General features: G+C 43.6%; 1 protein-coding gene across 4 annotated transcripts in view; it reads left to right on the forward strand.

Annotated features, from left to right (window-relative positions):
* The first annotated feature begins 1,179 nt into the window (after positions 1 to 1,179).
* tmem108 (transmembrane protein 108) overlaps positions 1,180 to 18,762 on the forward strand; it is a 186,154-nt gene continuing 168,571 nt past the window's right edge. Inside the window, exons 1-3 of one of the 4 annotated variants that reach the window (XM_087978685.1) lie at positions 1,180 to 1,292; positions 12,024 to 12,219; positions 17,517 to 17,705. The gene's annotated coding sequence lies outside the window, so the exon portion shown is untranslated. The remainder of the gene's footprint in view (positions 1,293 to 12,023; positions 12,220 to 17,516; positions 17,706 to 18,762) is intronic. The other 3 variants (XM_087978682.1, XM_087978683.1, XM_087978684.1) reach the window with 3 other exon arrangements.

The raw sequence follows: 18,762 nt of genomic DNA on the forward strand, positions 1-18,762 counted from the left end.
TGTTTCCATACTGTAGGGAACCTAATCTAATCTATAATTGGTGGTGTGCATTCACCCTCCTAACTCTGGAATTCCTTCTTTAAGCATTTCTTATGTTTCCTCCTTTTCAACCTTCCTTACGTTGATCAAACCTTTGGTCACTGCCCTTGTGTCTGCCAGTGTAAAATCTTATTTCATCACGTTCCTATGTTGTGTTTTACTTAGTAAAGGCACTACATAGAACATAGAACAGTACAGCACAGAACAGGCCCTTCAGCCCACGATGTTGTGCCGACCACTGATCCTCATGTATGCACCCTTAAATTTCTGTGACAAAATGTAAGTTGTCAGGATGAAGGAGACAGGCAGGAGGCTGGAAGAAGACAGCAAGCCACGCAACATTAGGTGGTGTAGAAGTCGACGGTTCGAGTGTAACCCTTCTTCAATTGTAAGGATGAAACCACATATGTGCAATTCTTCGGTTGGGCAACAGTGGGAACGCGAAGCGGTTCATGTAACTAGCAATAATCAAAATCCATAAGTCGAGAGAGACTAGGGATAATATATCTTTGGCACAATCACATTTGACTTTGATAGTGTTGTTTCAACTTTATCTTTTCTCTGGAATGTTTAGATCTAAACAGTTTAAATAAGTAGTTAGGTTTAATTATTTTTCTGAACTCAAAATCTCTGAACGATCACAAATCTTGTAGTAACGTGTTTGATACAAACCATTACAATGTAAATATGACTAGACACCTTATGTCGTCATCCTTCTGAGTGATACAACTTCTACTTCAGTTTTACGGCGCAATATAAACAGGAGGACGCGTGCATCAAGAAATGAGAGCGTATTCAATATTCTCCTCAAACACTTATCAATTTAATTCTTATTGCGACAGAAAATGTTTATTTGCATTCTGTTGTAAGACCAGTAAATCTCTTCGTCCAACATCTTGTCAAACTCTACACATCCTGGACGATACTCCCACCTCCCCAAATCACCTGAATTTGGCGACCAATCAGCTATAACAGAAACAAGCCAAATTTGTTTATTTTTAAGGTTAGATTTCAGCAACAGAAAAACTAGAAATTCCCATTCTCCTTCAACCACTCGGAACTATTTTAAAGCTTTACCCTGGAGCGTTCCACTGCGGAAGAGATTTTGGCGATTGGTCATTGCTGTCATGTGACCAACGCAAGGCCACATGTGTCGTTGGTTTGCTTGGTGCGGAATAATCTGGAGTTGCACCAACGGAGGCTAAAGCATTGTTCAGGGACAATTTTGAGAAATATTATGCCTCTCCAGTGAGGTAAGCTTTCAGTGTTCTATTAAGCAGCATATAACATTCGATAAGCATTTTTCATTTTAAATTCTGTTCCAGAGAATCTCAATAATTTATTCTTAAGAGAGTGAGACGCAATCTTCATGGTAGTCTGCCTCTTTTCCTTTATGATTTTGGTATATTTTACAAAAAAAAGGGAATATTCGCATAAACTATGAAAGGGAATCATTAACTTTGACATAAATTATTGCCCGATGCGCTATCATCCCTAAGCGAATTCGTTTTGAGCATCGCATCTTCAAACCTGTATCTATTACTATGTTTTGGAAAGATCTGTCGTTTTTTCTTCGACTGTGTCCATCTATACATACATTTAACATTGATGTTGGTGAAACATGAGCTGATCGAAGAGTGCTCCTCTATGTTTCGATTTAAATCTATTGCATATTGTTAATGAAAAGAAAATATTACGTTGCAAACTGGTGACCTGTGAGGATACACATTTCAGACATTCTACGTATCCTACGTCATGATTAGGATTTCATGTCTAGCCTCTTAATTTTCATGTTCACCAATTATTATTTCAGCTGTGAAGAGAATAATGACTGATGTGTATAGTCAAATTTCTCAAGGATGCTCCTATGAAAATCTCTACGTTCAATATCGCTGAGATTTTACAAGGTTCTGTTTGAAATGTTAAATGAAGCAATTTGCTTCTTTCCATAAGAAGTTATGACTATACCCTTTCTAGTGAAAAATATTTTTATTTCCAAAGAATGTAATGAAAATTGATTTTATAGGCAAGATTATGTTTTTGAATTCAAATTCTGATAAAATGTATTCTGTTATCCAGCTGTTCTCTCTTCAGTTCACCCCATCTGCATTGCAGAAATGGTGTCAGTTAGGATTCAAACCTTTGGGATTAATTTTGTGCCCTACTTTTTAGCCTTGGAGGAGTGGGGACTGTAGAATCTCATTTGCAGCACACCTTACAAATTCAGGGATATGATCTTTGACCATTTTCCAGTTGCAGTACAGACTTGTTGAATTACATGTACTGATACTGTAAATGTGTTTTTAAAATTTTTTTTTACTATTCTTAGATGGTACTGTTGGCTCAGTCAGCATTTAGTGGCCAACCTTAATTACCCTAAAGTTGTTTTTTTTTGAACTATTGAAATCTGTGGTGTACATTTAAACTGGGAGCTGTTAAGAAAAGAGTACTAAGATATTGATCTAGTGACAACGAAGAAGTGGTAGCATGGTTCCAGTCAGAATGGTTTGTGGTTTGGAGGGGAACTTGCAAATAGTCATGCTCTGATGCATCTGCAGCCCTTGTCCTGACAGATGCTAGAGGTTGGTGGTTTGGGAGGTGCTACTGAAGGAGCTGTAGTGAGTTGCAGCAATTCTTTTGGAATTGACAGCAAAGTACAACAACATACATTAGAATTAAAGGGAACGAATGGGGAATGGCATGTCAGTTAAGTGGACTGTTTTGATTTGGGTAAAATTGAAATGCTCTTATGATGTGGGAGGGCAGTGTAGGGTCATCAGCAAAATCTTTCCTTGCCCATTTTTGACATTCAGAGATTTTGTGGGGTCTGGAGTCAAATGTTGGGGATGATTCTTTGACTATGGCTGTATTTGGTTGTTCCTTTGCTAATCTGCGAGACAGTTCTTTCAGTTTTGTCACTCTGACCCAGGTATGGATGAGGAGGACTTTGCAAGGTCAACAGGAGTTTGCTGCTCTTGTTTCCAATGCCTAGCTCTGCTAGATAATTTGCCTGGTTTCTGCATTTTTTTTGTGGTTTGTAAGCAATTGATTACAATGAAACTGCTTATTTGCCCATTTCAGAGGGCAATTAAGGTCTGGTGCCACATGAGCCAGACTAGGTAAGGACACCAGATTTCTTTTCCTAAAGGTTATTGCAAAGCAGATGGGTTTTTGTGACACTTGAGTATGATCTCCATTAGACTTTTGATTCCACTATTTGTTGCTGTAGGATTCTAACCCAGGCCCTGTGTGTAGACTACTAGCTCAGTGCCTTGTGTTACTTGCCATTTGAGCTCGAGCCATGCTGCTTGGTCAGCATCTGAAGAATTGTGAATGCTACTGAATGTTGTGTAAACATCAGCAAAGATTCCCACTTCTGAGCTTAAGATGGAGGAACCAAAAGAGAAAATGTTGGAAAATCTCAGCAGGTTTGGCAGCATCTGTAAGGAGCGAAAAGAGCTGACATTTCGAGTCTAACTGACCCTTTGTCAAAGCTTTTATTAAGATGGAGGAAGTTCATTTAAGGAGTTTGGCTTAGGGTACTACACTGGGAATTCTCTGTTTGTTGTTTTTGGGACTGAAATGACTGACTTCACATCCACAACCATCTTTGTTCCTGCTCTGTGCGACTTCAAACTCTTTCTCTCAATTCCCTTTTGACTCCAGTTTTGTTAGGGATCCTTGATGCCACGCTGATGAAATACTGCTTTGGTGATGAGGGCAGTCAGCTCTTTTGATCATACTTTTGGTTAAAGGCTGTAACGAGCTGAATCTTTCTGAGGAACCCAAACTGAAAATTGGTGAGCAAGTCTTTGCTGTGCCAGTACTGTTTGATAGCACCGTCTATCACTTCGCTAATATCTATGACTACAGGTAGTTCTCCAAAAAGCTGTAATTGCGTTTAAGCAAAACCTCACTTAACAGAAAACCGCTTAATATAAATAATAGGGCCTATGGGAAAAGTGGGGTTGGAGGCAGACCAGCAAAAAAAAATCACTTATGATCACTCAAAAATCACCCAAAAATGTAACACAAAGCACAGCACAGCCTGAACAAAGGTATTAATCATTTTATTAACAAAACAAAAGCAATCTTGGCAAGATGGCCAAGATTAAGATCTGAATGTTCAAGAATACATAGTATTTAGGAAGGAGAGGAAGCTTTTATAAAAGTAGAGGGAGGTTCTATTTGGGAGCCACAGTTTTACCCAAAGTAGTTAGGCAGGAGGCTGGAAGAACACAGCAAACCAGGCAGCATCAGATGGTGCAGCATTCAACATTTCTGGTGTAACTCTTCTTCAGGACCCAAAAACAGGGTAAGCTATTCACAGACTGATGGTATTAGCACAGAGAAGAATGACTTATGTTCACAAAACCAAGAGATAGAAATGTTTTTGGTAGAGATGAGAAACAATATCTATTGTGGGAATGGTGTACAGGGCCCCTAATAGCTTGTCCGAAAGGTGGGGCATAATCATGGTGTTTTTCATCCATGTATTAACTGGGGAAAAATATCAAGTGGGCAAAGGTAGTCCACAGGAGTAATTTATGTTCTTTGGTTAGCTTGTTTGAACAGAACAATCTGGAGCCAACAAGAGGGCACACTACTCTAGCAATTGTGAGGGCATGAGAGTAAACCAGCAAATTCTGTCAAGAAACAGATCATCACAGTCACAGTGGCAGACATTTAAGTGGATTCATCAGAACATGTAGGATTGAACATTAAAATGAGAAATAAAATTTCCAAGGAATGGACCTACCAAAAATGTTAAAGGTACTAAGCTTAAAAGTAGTGTACAACTGCTCAAACAAGGATGAGAGATCAGGATATTGGATGGAAAAGAATGACTACAAAATTAATATGACCTACCATTCCCATCAATCGGGGGAATCAACCATAGTTCAAAGAGTACGATATTACGTAAAGCCATCCAGATATGTTCTGGTCACAAACTGTAGGGCGAATCCAAAACAACTGATTACCACTCTATCCATCTGCAGATAGTTCTCATATAATGCATGTTCCAGCACCGCAATTTGCTTATAATGTCGCTGAGAGATTAAGTAACTGGAGTTTTGAGAATGCTTACCTCTGTTGGCAATAGTGTGATTGTTTTGTGCAGTTTGTTCTGTGCGTGCGTCAATGTTAGTGCCGGTCTTCGTGCCATTTTGTACATGCGCCAATAAAAGAGACCTCGGGCAACTTTTTCATTCAGAGAGTGATGCGTGTATGGAATGAGCTGTCAGAGGATAAAAGGCATCTGGATGGGTATGTGAATAGGAAAGTTTTAGAGGGATATGGGCCAAATGCTGGCAAATGGGACTAGATGAGGTTGGGATATCTGGTAGGCGTGGACCAGTTGGATGGAAGGGTCTGTTTCTGTGTTGTACACTGAGTGTATGTCAACTGCTGACAGAGCAGCTTTCTGTGAGGGGTATTGTACAGAAAGCAGCTTTCTGAGAGAGGTACATTGAGCAGCTTCCTGTGAAAAATGGAGGGACATAGTGACAAGAATGATATCTAGAAGCATCCTGGTGATCAAATTGCTTGTGGTGAACACAAAAGAAAGGCTGTAACGCTGCAAGATAAGCATAAGATAAGCATTGTCAGCATAAGGGGAGAATATGTGATATAGCATACTTAATAGGAATGAGGAATTCTACCTTATGCAGCATGATAACCCTTTGTCCCTGGGTGAACCATGTTTTTTAAATGTACTATGTTAAATTGGCTTGGGGTTTGTGTTTGTGATAACAATCTGATCATCCTTATTTTTTTTTGCTGTCAGTTCTTTTTTTTTGGATGTAGAACCTTTAGTTTTAATTTTGTAATTTCTAGATTTTTCTGTTGATTGATTTATTCTTAAATTCATACTGTCTGGCTCTTTCCTACACAGTCTGTTTCTCATATAAATACCGTTCTCTCTTGCCTTGCCCTTACACTTTGATTTATTACATCCACCAAGATTTAGTCACTTCTCTCACTATTTATAGATTCATACAGGACAGAAAGGCCCTTCAGCCCATTGAGTCTGCACCAACATAACTATCCCAACAGGCATGCTAATTCCAGTCTCCTGCACTTGAATGTTACGATATGTAAAGTACTTATCCAAATACTTTTTTAAAGGTTGAAAAGTTTTTGGCCTGCACTACCTTCCCAGGCAGTACATTCCAAATTCCCACCACCTGCTGAGTGAAAAGGTTTTTTTCCCAAATCCCCTTTGAATTTGCTGCCCCTTGCCCTAAAACTATGTCTTCTCATGACTGACCCCTCAACCAATGGGAACAGCTGCTGTTCATATCCCTCATAATCTTATACATCTCGTTCATGTCCCCCGTCAATCTTCTCTGCTCGAGACAAACAATCCAACCCTTAATCTCTCCTTATTGCTCAATTTCTCCATTCCAGGTTCTGGTGAACCTCCTGTGTATCCCCTTTCTGCAGTGAGGTGACTAGAACTGCACACAGTACTGCAGTTGTGGCCAGACCAATGAACTGTACAACATTACCACCTTTCTCTTGTATACTATGCCACAACTGGTGAAAGCACGTATCCAATGTACCACCTTAATTATCTTATTCACTTATACACTTTATGGTAAGGTCCTAGGGAATGTTGCTGAACAAAAAGACACCTTGGATTGCGGGTTCATAGCTCCCTGAAAGTAGAGTTGCAGGTAGGTAGGACAGTGACGAAGACGTTTGGAATGCTTTCCTTTATTGGTAGGAGTATTGTGTACAGGAGTTGGAAAGTCATGTTGTGGTTGCACAGGACATTGGTTAGACCACTTTTGGGATATTATGTGCAATTTTGGTCTCCTACCTATTGGAAGGATACTGTGAAACTTGAAAGGGTTCAGAAAAGCTTTACAAGGAATTTGTTGGTGTTGGAGGATTTGAGCTATAGGGAGAGGTTGAATAGGCTAGGGCTGTTTTCCCTGGAGCTTGGCTGAGGGGTGACCTCATAGAGGTTTATAAAATCATGAGGGGCATGGATAGGATAAACAAAGTATTTTCTCTGGGGTGGGGGAGTTCAGAACTAGAGGGCATAGCTTTGGGGTGAGAGGGAAAGATATAAAAGAGACCTAAGGGGCAACTTTTTCATACTGAGGGCGGTATGTGTATGGAATGAGCTGCCAGAGGAAGTGGTGGAGACTAGTACAATTGTGATATTTAAAAGGCATTTGGATGGGTATATGAGCCGGGTGCTGGCAGATGGGACTAGATTGGGTTGGCATATCCGCTCGGCATGGACGGGATGGACCAAAGGGTCTGTTTCCGTGCTATACATCTCTATGACTCTATGATGTGCTCTGTCAACTAAGGGATTTTTGACTAATTACCCCAAGATCTTTCTGTTCCTCTGAGCTCCTCAATGTCCTGCCATTCATTAAATACTTCCTCATCTTGTTGTTTTCTTCCAAAATGCATCCCCTTGCACTTATCAGGGTTAAATACATCTGCCACTGGCCTGTTCATCTGACCATCTATCTCTTTCTATAACCTACAATATAATTGCTATGTAAAAAAAACACAGAACTAGAAATCAGAAACAAAAACAGAAATTGCTGGAAAATCTCAGCAAGTCTGGCAGCATCTGTGGAATGAAATCAGAGTTCATATTTCAGGTGTAGCGATCCATCTTCAGTATGATGATAGCTGAGAAAAGGTTTTTTAAAGCAGAAGATAGGATGCCACAGAGGAGGCAAGGAGTAAACAATAGGTGGAGATAGAGCCCCAACAGACAGAACAACAGTAGGACAGAGAAAAGAATGGATAACGGTTAGCCTGTGAGAATGTACGGCTATTAATAGTGGCTAATAATGGGTTGTGTGTAATAGCAGATCATGTGATAACAAAACCTGATATGTGAAGATTGGGGTGAGAACATGGGAGAAGGTGCCTCAAGTCTTAAAACTGTTGAATTTTATATTGAGTCCAGAAGGCTGTAGAGTTCCCAAGTGGAAAATGAGGGTCACGTTCTCAAACAGACTCGCTACCACAACCACATCTCCTTCCACAGCACCTGTCTACGGAACCGACTAACCCCGCATGGACTCCGGACTACGTTCAGACCAACAAAATTTGGACCCAACCAGGAAATTAGCATTTACTATAAACCGACCGACCGACTCCCACAGCTACCTAGATTACACCTCCTCACATCCTGCCCCCTGTAAAAACGACATCCCATATTCCCAATTCCTTCGTCTCCGCCGCATCTGCTCTCAGGAGGACCAGTTCCATTACCGTACAGCCCAGATGGCCTCCTTCTTCAAAGACTGCAATTTCCCCCCAGACGTGATCGACGATGCCCTCCACCGCATCTCCTCCACTTCCCGCTCCTCCGCCCTTGAGTCCCGCCCCTCCAACCGCCACCAGGACAGAACCCCACTGGTCCTCACCTACCACCCCACCAACCTCCATATACAGCGTATCATCCGCCGTCATTTCTGCCACCTCCAAATGGACCCCACCATCATGGATATATTTCCCTCTCCTTCCCTATCAGCGTTCCGAAAAGACCACTCCCTCCGTGACTCCCTCGTCAGGTCCACACCCCCCACCAACCCAACCTCCGCTCCCGGCACCTTCCCCTGCAACCGCAAGAAATGTAAAACTTGCGCCCACACCTCCCCCCTCACTTCCCTCCAAGGCCCCAAGGAATCCTTCCATATCCGCCACAAATTCACCTGCACCTCCACACACATCATTTATTGCATCCGCTGCACCCGATGTGGCCTCCTTTATATTGGGGAGACAGGCCGCCTACTTGCGGAATGTTTCAGAGAACACCTCTGGGATACCCGGACCAACCAACCCAACCACCCCTTGGCTCAACACTTCAACTCCCCCTCCCACTCCACCAAGGACATGCAGGTCCTTGGACTCCTCCATCGCCAGACCATGGCAACACGACGGTTGGAGGAACCTTCCGCCTAGGAACCTTCCAACCACAAGGGATGAACTCAGATTTCTCCAGTTTCCTAATTTCCCCTCCCCCCCCCTCCCCCCACCTTGTCTCAGTCAAATCCCTCGAACTCAGCACCGCTTTCCTAACCTGCAATCTTCTTCCTGACCTCTCCGCCCCCACTCCCACTCCGGCCTATCATCCTCACCTTGACCTCCTTCCACCTATTGCATTTCCAATGCCCCTCCCCCAAGTCCCTCCTCCCTACCTTTTATCTTATTCCTTTCCTCATTCCTGAAGAAGGGCTCATGCCCGAAACGTCGATTCTCCTGCTCCTTGGATGCTGCGCTTTTCCAGCAATACATTTTCAGCTCTGATCTCCAGCATCTGCAGTCCTCACTTTTTCCTGCTGTGCTTTTGTGAAGCTCAGCACAAATTGGAAGAACTGCAGCAAGCCTGAGACGGTTGTTGGCCACGGAACAAGGTGGTGTCTTGATGTGGCAGGCAACTGGAAGCTCAGGGTCTTTTTTACAGATAGAATGCAGGTGTTCTGCAAAGCGGCTACCCAGTGTAGTCTTTGCTTTCCCCATTATAGAGGAGACCATAACGTGAGCAGTGAATGCAGTAGAGTAAATCGAGTGAACTACAGGTAAAGGGCTCCTTCACCTGGAAGGTGTATTTGGGCCTTGGATACTGAGGAGGGAGGAAGTAAATGGTCAGGTGGTTTTTTTTTCCCCTTTTTTTTCCCTGTAATTGCACAGATTCGAAATCCTTTTTTCACAGCAGCACTGCCTTTGTAGGGCTTTGTTACTGTTTCCTGGCCAGCACGGGGATTTTCCTGATGGTGGAAATATTGAATAAAGTCTTTTGCACACGGTGTCTTCTTTACTCCCTGCAATTCCTCACAGCACCTGTGTTGTGTCTAAAAGTGAGCGCTACTTGCTATGTGTGTGATTATGGGGTTGGGGGAAAGGGCAGGTGTTACACCTTCTGTGGTTGCAGAGGAAGTGCTCTGGGGGTTGTGTTTGGAGTGAAAGAAGAGTGGATCAGGCACTTCTGATCTGCAGGCATCCAGTGCGGGTAAATTGTAGACACGTCTATGGGCCTTTGCATTGTCTTTGCTCCTGGGCCTGTCCAAAATGGCCATTAACAGGTCCAATCGTGAGACTGAAGAGGGGATCGTCATCTCTGTCTGCCCTTGTTTCGTGATCACGTTTGTGGTCAGGTATACCTGGAGAGGGAGCATACAGTTCTTACTATGACTGTCGTGGCCTTTCAAGACTACTGGGGACTGGAGTGCATTATTACCCTGGATAATGATGTTCTGATTTAATTGTTTCTGAATTACAAGTTTCTGTTTTGCACTTTGAGTTTGTGTTTGTTTTTGGTTTGGTGCCCAGAAGAGCCAAAGGGGCTTTTATTTTAACTCTGTACTGTTCCTATCCCAGATGCACTTGATGGGGATCAGTGTGAGGGGAATTTTCATTTCACTTGAAATGAGCGGGAGAATTTCTTCTGTATTTTAAACATTGTTGTCCCTGTCATCTTTACTATATAGTTCACCTGACTCAACTTTTTCTCAATCTGATAGGGACAAATAAACCTGGCTTTGAAGGGAACAAAGGTAACAGTACTAACACATCGCCCTTTGGGAAAATGTCCGAGTCTCAGAGCCTTTATCTGTCACCAGCTTCATTCTACACTGCATTCTTTAGATGCTGTTTAGCTAACTCACCTCTATTTAATCTCCCCCTCACCTCCGATACATAATCTAAATGTGAGATCTCTGACTTTGGTCCGTGATTGGTCAAAAAGCACTCACAACCAGTCTGGTCCTTCAAGATTTCACACTTTATTTAATATGGCCGGGCACAGACCTTCCAGAAACAGAGGTTAAACACTTCCGTTCAGAGGAACTGTGCACAGGGCTTAAAACAAAAACATTTTTATACTTTTCTGAAAGAGGGGTATAGGCCATAATTGTACATAATTACCAATTAATTAAAAGAATGGTTGTATTGACAGCAACTCAACCCAGTGGTATTTCCTGGAAACCAATTTTTTTTTTCAAAGCTTAAGCCATTCTTACCTCATGAACTGAGTTTTTGCACTTGTACTTGAAGGTCACTTAGAATGGCCAGTAGTATCTTATCTAGTCTAGTTATTTCTATGCTATTAAGGAAGCATTGTCTATTAATCTTTGTTGAGACAGACTGTGATCAAGTTAATTATGCAGCTTTAACAGGATTAAATGCCATTTTATGTAGCTTTAAGCAGAATTGTCAATTTGCAGCCGAGAAGTGATTTTGTTATGCTATTTGCATGAAGAAGTCATTTTATTTCCACCTAAGTTAATAAGAATATGTATTAAGTGGTTGTTCCTGACAATAACTTAGTTACCTCAGCCTGTATTCAGGTTTCAGACTTGCCTCCGAAATATGGTGGACGCATCCATTATGGTTAACAAGTATTGGTTCCCACTTTTTGTTCTCGGGAGGGGATTTACACAATCAGTTATAAACCTCGTGAAATGATCTTCAAATGTGGGGATTGGCAACAAAGGTGCTGGTTTTATTATCGCCTGTGGCTTACCAACCATTGAGCATGTATGACACATAGGCAAAAGTTAACCACATCTTTTGCATTCCAGGCCAATAAAAATGTTTTTGTACCTTAACCTGAATCTTTCGTACCCAGAGGTGACCTCCTACAGGTGGTTCATGTTCTACCTGTAACACCTCCTTTCTGTATTCTACTGGCAACACGATGTGCACTTTTGGCCATTTCTCTTCTGCACTAACCTGCAGTGGTCTTCGTTTCCATCTTAGGATTCTATCTTTCACATAGTAACCCTCCAGAATATTCTGTTCCTCCTTTTTGTAGTACGCATCCACATAAATCTTTTATCATCTTGACTTGCTGTTGCAAGTCTCTTAGTCTTTCAGAACTAAAAACTTCTGTCTGACCCTCTGCCTGGCCAGGTTTTTCCTGCACCATTACGTCGAGCAGGGTATCTACTAACTGAAACTCAACTCTGTCATCTTTCTCTTTTACATTTCACTTTGTGCAGTGCCTTATGATAGTGGGATCTGGTTACCACACAGGAGAAAGTGAGGACTGCAGATGCTGGAGACCAGAGTTGAAAAATGTGGTGCTGGAAAAACACAGCAGGCCAGGCAGCATCCGAGGAGCAGGAGAATCGACGTTTCGGGCATTGGCCCTCCTTCAGGAGTGAGGAAGGTGTGCTAAGCGGGCTGAGATAAAAGGTAGGGGGGAGGGAATTTGGGGGAGGGACGCTGGGAATACGATAGGTGGAAGGAGGTGAGGGTGATAGGCCGGAGAGGGGGTGGGGGCGGAGAGGTCTGGAAGAAGATTGCAGGTCAAGAGGGCGGTGCTGAATCCGAGGATTGGGACTGAGATAAGGTGGGGGGAGGGGAAATGAGGAAGCTGGAGAAATCTACATTCATCCCTTGTGATTGGAGGGTTCCAGGGCGGAAGATGAGGCGCTCTTCCTCCAGGCATCGTGTGGCCAGGGTCTGGCGATGGAGGAGGCCAAGGACCTGCATGTCATTGGCGGAGTGGGAGGGGAAGCTAAAGTGTTCAGCCATGGGGCGGTTGGGTTGGTTGGTGCGGGTGTCCCAGAAGAGTTCCCTGAAACGTTCCGCAAGTAGGCGGCCTGTCTCCCTAATGTAGAGGAGACCACATCGGGTGCAGCGGATACAGTAAATGATGTGTGTGGAGGTGCAGGTGAATTTGCGACGGATATAGAAGGGTCCATTGGGGTCTTGGAGGGCGGTGAGGGGGTAGGTGTGGGCGCAAGTTTTGCACTTCTTGAGGTTGCAGGGGAAAGTGCCAGGAGTGGAGGTTGGGTTGGTGGGGGGTGTGGACCTGACGAGGGAGTCGCGGAGGGAGTGCTCTCTCCTGAATGCTGATAGTGGTGGAGAGGGAAATATATCCCTGGTGGTGGGGTCTGTCTGGAGGTGGCGGAAATGATGGAGGATGATGCGATGTATCCGGAGGTTGGTGGGGTGGAAGGTGAGGACCAGTGGGGTTCTGTCCTGGTGGCGATTGGAGGGGCGGGGTCCAAGGGTAGAGGTGCGCTAAGTGGAGGAGATGCGGTGGAGGGCGTCGTCAACCATGTCGGAGGAGAAATTGCGGTCTTTGAAGTTGCCTGCCTCTTAGTCGGATATGTGGAACAGTCCATCTTCCGCAGCTACACTGGCACCACCCCCCACCTTTTCCTCCGCTACATCAATGATTGTATTGGCGCTACCTCGTGTTTCCACGAGAAGGTTGAACAGTTCATCCACTTTACCAACACCTTCCACCCCGACCTCCAATTTACCTGGACCGTCTCAGACTCCTCCCTCCTCTTCCTAGACCTCTCCATTTCTATCTCGGCCAACGACTCAACACAGACATTTACTACAAACCGACCGACTCCCACAGCTACCTAGGTTACACCTCCTCCCACCCTGCCCCCTGTAAAAACGCCATCCCATATTCCCAATTCCTCTGCCTCCGCTACATCTGCTCCCAGGAGGACCAATTCCACTACTGGGGAGAAAGTGAGGTCTACAGTTGCTGGAGATCAGAGCTGAAAATGTGTTGCTGGAACAGCGCAGCAGGTCAGGCAGATCCAGGGAACAGGAGAATCGACGTCGATTCTCCTGTTCCCTGGATGCTGCCTGACCTGCTGCGCTGTTCCAGCAACACATTTTCAGCAATTCCACTACTGAACAACTCAAATGGCCTCCTCCTTCAAAGACTGCAATTTCCCCTCCGACGTGGTTGACGACGCTCTCCACCACATCTCCTCCACTTCCTGCGCCTCTGTCCTTGGACCCCGTCCCTCCAATCGCCACCAGGACAGAACCCCATGGCCCCTCACCTTCCACCCCACCCCACATCGTATCATCCTCCATCATTTCTGCCACCTCCAGACAGACCCCACCACCATGGAAAAAAATTTCCCCCTCCGCGACTCCCTCGTCAGGTCCACACCCCCCACCAACCCAACCTCCACTCCTGGCACCTTTCTCTGCAACCGCAAGAAGTGCAAAACTTGCGCCCACACCTACCCCCTCACCTCCCTCCAAGGCCCCAATGGATCCTTCTATATCCGTCGCAAATTCACCTACACCTCCACACACATAATTTATTGTATTCGCTGCACCCGATGTGGTCTCCTCTACATTGGGGAGACATGCTGCCTACTTGCGGAACGTTTCAGGGAACACTTCTGGGACATCCGCACCAACCAACCCAACAGCCCCATGGCTGAACACTTTAGCTCCCCCTCCCACTCTGCCAATGACATGTACGTCCTTGGCCGCCTCCATCGCCGGTCCTTGGCCGCCTCCAATGCCAGATCCTGGCCACATGATGCCTGAAGGAAGAGCACCTCATCTTCCGCCTAGGAACCCTCCAACCACACGGGATGCATGTAGATTTCTCCAGCTTCCTCATTTCCTCTCCCCCCACCTTATCTCAGTCCCAGCCCTCGGATTCAGCACCGCCCTCTTGACCTCTCTGCCCCCACACCCTCTCCGGCCTATCACCCTCACCCTTACCTCCTTCCACCTATCGTATTTCCAGCGCCACTCCCCCCTATCTTTTATCTCAGCCCGCTTGGCACACTTCCTCATTCCTGAAGAAGGGCTTATGCCCGAAACGTCGATTCTCCTGCTCCTCGGATATTGCCTGGCCTGCTGTGTTTTTCCATCACCACATTTTTCAACTCTGGTTACCACACAGTCTGGGAAAATACCAGGATATTTCTGTTTTAACTCCTCAATTTCTTGGCCTTCCTTGGGCTTCTCCACAACAAAGGGTGTCACTCCCACCTTGGACCCTGCCAAATAATTCCCAAGAACAAACTGAATTCCTGGAATTGACATTCTGTCAATCACTCCCACTGTTACTTCCTCACTCTTAAGTTGGCACTCCAACCTGATCTTACATAGGGGAATGCTAAATTTCTATCCATCTATCCCACAAATTACCACATGCTTGGGTAACAGATCTGAAAGAGTGCATATTTGCTCATCCCTGACTGGTTAGATCCTGTATCTCTTAAAATTATAACTTATTGTCCATCTCCCCCTGTTTTTTCTGAGTAAACTTTACCCACAGAGGCAATTGTTTTGTAGAGATCAGGTACTAACTCCATACACAGCCCCTGCCGAGGCTGTACACTCTCCTGCAGTTCCTCGGCTCTTCTTGGGATCTCATCTGTTATCTTCAGTAATGCCACTGGCTTAGCTTCTTTTATCCCATCTTTTTCCCCATTGTGCCTTTCTTTAACGGTCAGCACTTTGACTTTGTGTCCCACTTTACCACAGTGGAAACACCTGAGGCCTTTTAGCTCCTTTCCACCCGCTTGGGCTTCTTTTTTTGTCCTGTGGTAAATCTTACCAGTGCTGTCTACTCTTTATTTCATAGTGTATGATCTCTCGTTCTCCCAACTCCTATCCCTAACAGGAAGAAATTGTGGCCGTAAGCATTTCTTATGTACCAACATGTACTAATCTGCTAATTCTGCTGCCCTTCTCACATCCTAAACTTTCTGTTCCTCCAAGTGAATTCTTACCATCCCTGGAAGTGAGTTTTTAAACTCCTCTAACAGAGTAATCTCTCTGAGAGCTTCAAATGTCCTATCTATTTTCAAAGCACTTACCGATCGATCAAAATGACTGTTTAATTCTTTCAAACTCAACATAACTCTGACCTGGTTCCTTCTTTGTGTTTCTGAACCGCTGTCTATATACTTCTGGTACCAATTCATAAGCAATTAAAATAACCTGTTTAATCTCTTCATAATCTCCTGAACCCTCCTCTTGACAGTGCGGCAAATACCTCACGAGTTCTGCCCACCAGTTCAGGCTGAACTAGCGTTACTCTTAAATCCTTGGACCACTCTATTTGCTGAGCCAAATGAAATAAAGAAGGCTTCCACATCTTTCTTATCAAAATGTGGCAGAGTTTTGACATTCTCTTTTAATCTCCATCCTGTTAATTTGACTTTGCTGACTTAAGTTTCAACTTCTCAAGTTCAAATTCTCTCTCTTTTTGTTTCTCCCATTCTTCTCTTTCTCTTTGCTCAGCTAAGAGCTCCCTTTTTCCTTTCTCTCTCTCTTTGTTTATCTTCTAACTCCATTTTCCTCCATTGAAATTTAAGTTGTTCTACCTCTACTGCATTTGTCTGTTTCTCTGATACACTTAAGTATTTGAGTAACTCCCTGACAATTTCAACTTAACTTTTGTCCTTGGTTAAACGCAAATCTAACTTATTTGCTAATTCTAAAAGTACGGCCTTTTTCTTTCCTTCTAAACTTTCTTGGCAAATTTAAGAATCATCTATAAACCTGAGAAATTCTTTAGCAATTTTTAGAGCCATTTCTCTCACTTTTAATTTAATCAACCAAAAGTAAACAAATTGCCTCACCTACGTTTCATTTAAAGATCTGGGGCACTAACCTGCAGGTGTTTAAATCTGGAATTTTTTTGTACCCCCAAATCTATTCAAAACTATCTAAACCAGTTCAAATTCCTAACAACGAGCCACAAAACTGTTACAATAGGGGGTAAATCTTCCTGCTTAATTTGAACCAGTTACACAGAAAAGATTTATCCCCTGCAGTAATCTGAAAATTCGAGAAGCCAAGAAGTATTTAAAGTAAAAATTAACTACTTTATTTCTTAACGTATAACAGAGAATAATTAACTAATAACAATTTACAACTCCTTCCTCTAACCTATCTTTTACTTTCCCCTCTACAATATTGGTCTGGTAAAAATCCTGATTGAAGTTTACAATACAAAACTACTTATTTCCAAAATTAGGCAGCTTTTATTTCTTCTCTGTGTAGTCCTGTTTTCTTCTTCTTAGGAATTCTGCTTCACAGGTTACTCATCAATATAAGTACCTTTTAAGAGAGCTAATTTTCAGGCAGTCTGTATATGCTGGTGGTGTGACCATTCTCCTCTCCTATTCAATTTTCTCTGGTCTTTTCCCCCAAAAGCATTGGATTGTGTCATTGGCTTGTAAGATTAATATACTCAATTCAAACTTGATTGGAGGTTGGTATTTTGGGGTATAATTTAAACTGGTTGAATTCTAATTTGTTTTTGTCTCCAGGCAGCCAACTAATAGAGTTGTTTGACCAAATGCTACATTAATTTTTTTTCAGAATACTTGGTGCTGTCAGTTCTTCTTGCTAATAACTTTCTTAAAAGTACAGTACACCCTTTTATTGATAACACACTTCAGAGGGTAAGTATGGACTTGGCGGGCTGAATCACCTGTTTCCGTATGTAGGGTTGTATTCTATTCTATCTAATACCGCCAGATTTGCCCCAGGTCAGTGTCTGATCAATATTTGAGTCATGTATGCCAATTTACGTGTGGCTAAGATAGTAGTTTCAAGAGCTATTCTCTTTGAGATTGTGCTTAATTTTACATCTAGCTGTTCATGCTCGTGTGCTGAACCTCTTTTGTTATACTACTGTCATTGGTACCCACATGGACCAAGATGACTGGATCTTCTCCTTTCACTCACAGAAATCCCCTTCAAACCTGAGCAGATTTCTTAAAGTGTGATGCTGGAAATGCACAGCAGGTCAGATAGCAACTGAGGAGTAGGAGAACTGACATTTCGAGCATAAGCTCTTCATCGGAACAGGCACTGGACAGGCAACACCGCCTTTTGAACTCTTTTCTGCAGAAGACCATGTCAGTCTCTCCCTCTCGGTACTGTTCACTACTCTCACTTCATTCCTTTCTGCTAATCCACTTTAATGATGCTGTAGTTTGTTTCCTCCTCATCCTGCTGGTCTTACTCTCACCCATTCAAGCTGAAATAAAATCTGTTGAACAGTTGCAAAGGTTGAGACTGATGCACACTGTGATTTTAGTCCCATGGCTAATCCACATATTTTGTACATGTCTGGACACAATGGATAATTTACCATGGCTAATCCACCCAATCTTATATCTTTGAACTGTGGGAGGAAACTGAAGCACCTGTAGAAAACCCACACATACACAGATAATGTGCAAATTTCACAGAGACAGTTGCTTGAGGGTGAAATTGAGCCCAGTTTACTGGTGCTGGGAGGCAGCAGTGCTAACCTCTGAGTCACCGTGGCGTCCATTTCTGAGCGGCAACCTGAATGGAAGTATATAAAATTGAGAGGCATTAGATAAGGTGGATAATTAGTCTTTTTTGCAGGATGGAGCTGTCAAATACTAAGTGGCATAGTTTAAAATGAGAGGGGAAATGTTTAAAAGAAATGTGCGATTGAACATTGCTCAATATCAGCAAAATCCTTGCTGCTGATTTTTATGATGGAGTGAAGGTCATTGAAGAAATAGCTGAAGGTTGGACCCAGGATATCACTCTGAAGAACACCTGCAGAAATGCAGGGTAACTGAAATGTATGCTGAAAATGTGTTGCTGGAAAAGCGCAGCAGGTCAGGCAGCATCCAGGGAACAGGAGAATCGACGTTTCGGGCATAAGCCCTTCCTCATTCCTGAAGAAGGGCTTATGCCCGAAACGTCGATTCTCCTGCTCCTTGGATGCTGCCTGACCTGCTGCACTTTTCCAGCAACACATTTTCAGCTCTGATCTCCAGCATCTGCAGCCCTCATTTTCTCCTCCTAACTGAAATGTATGACCTATAGCCAGAACAATCTATGTCAAGGCCAGATGTCTCCAACCAGTGGAGAGCTCCTCCTTCCTCTCCTTACCCCCACCCCCCCCAAATTTTAATTTACTTCAGTTTTGTTAGGGCTCCTTGATGCCTC

Source organism: Chiloscyllium plagiosum, unplaced genomic scaffold (assembly GCF_037043375.1).
Source record: "Chiloscyllium plagiosum isolate Xiang-an unplaced genomic scaffold, Cpla_swu_hap1 HiC_scaffold_34, whole genome shotgun sequence".
NCBI classification, from domain to species: domain Eukaryota; kingdom Metazoa; phylum Chordata; class Chondrichthyes; order Orectolobiformes; family Hemiscylliidae; genus Chiloscyllium; species Chiloscyllium plagiosum.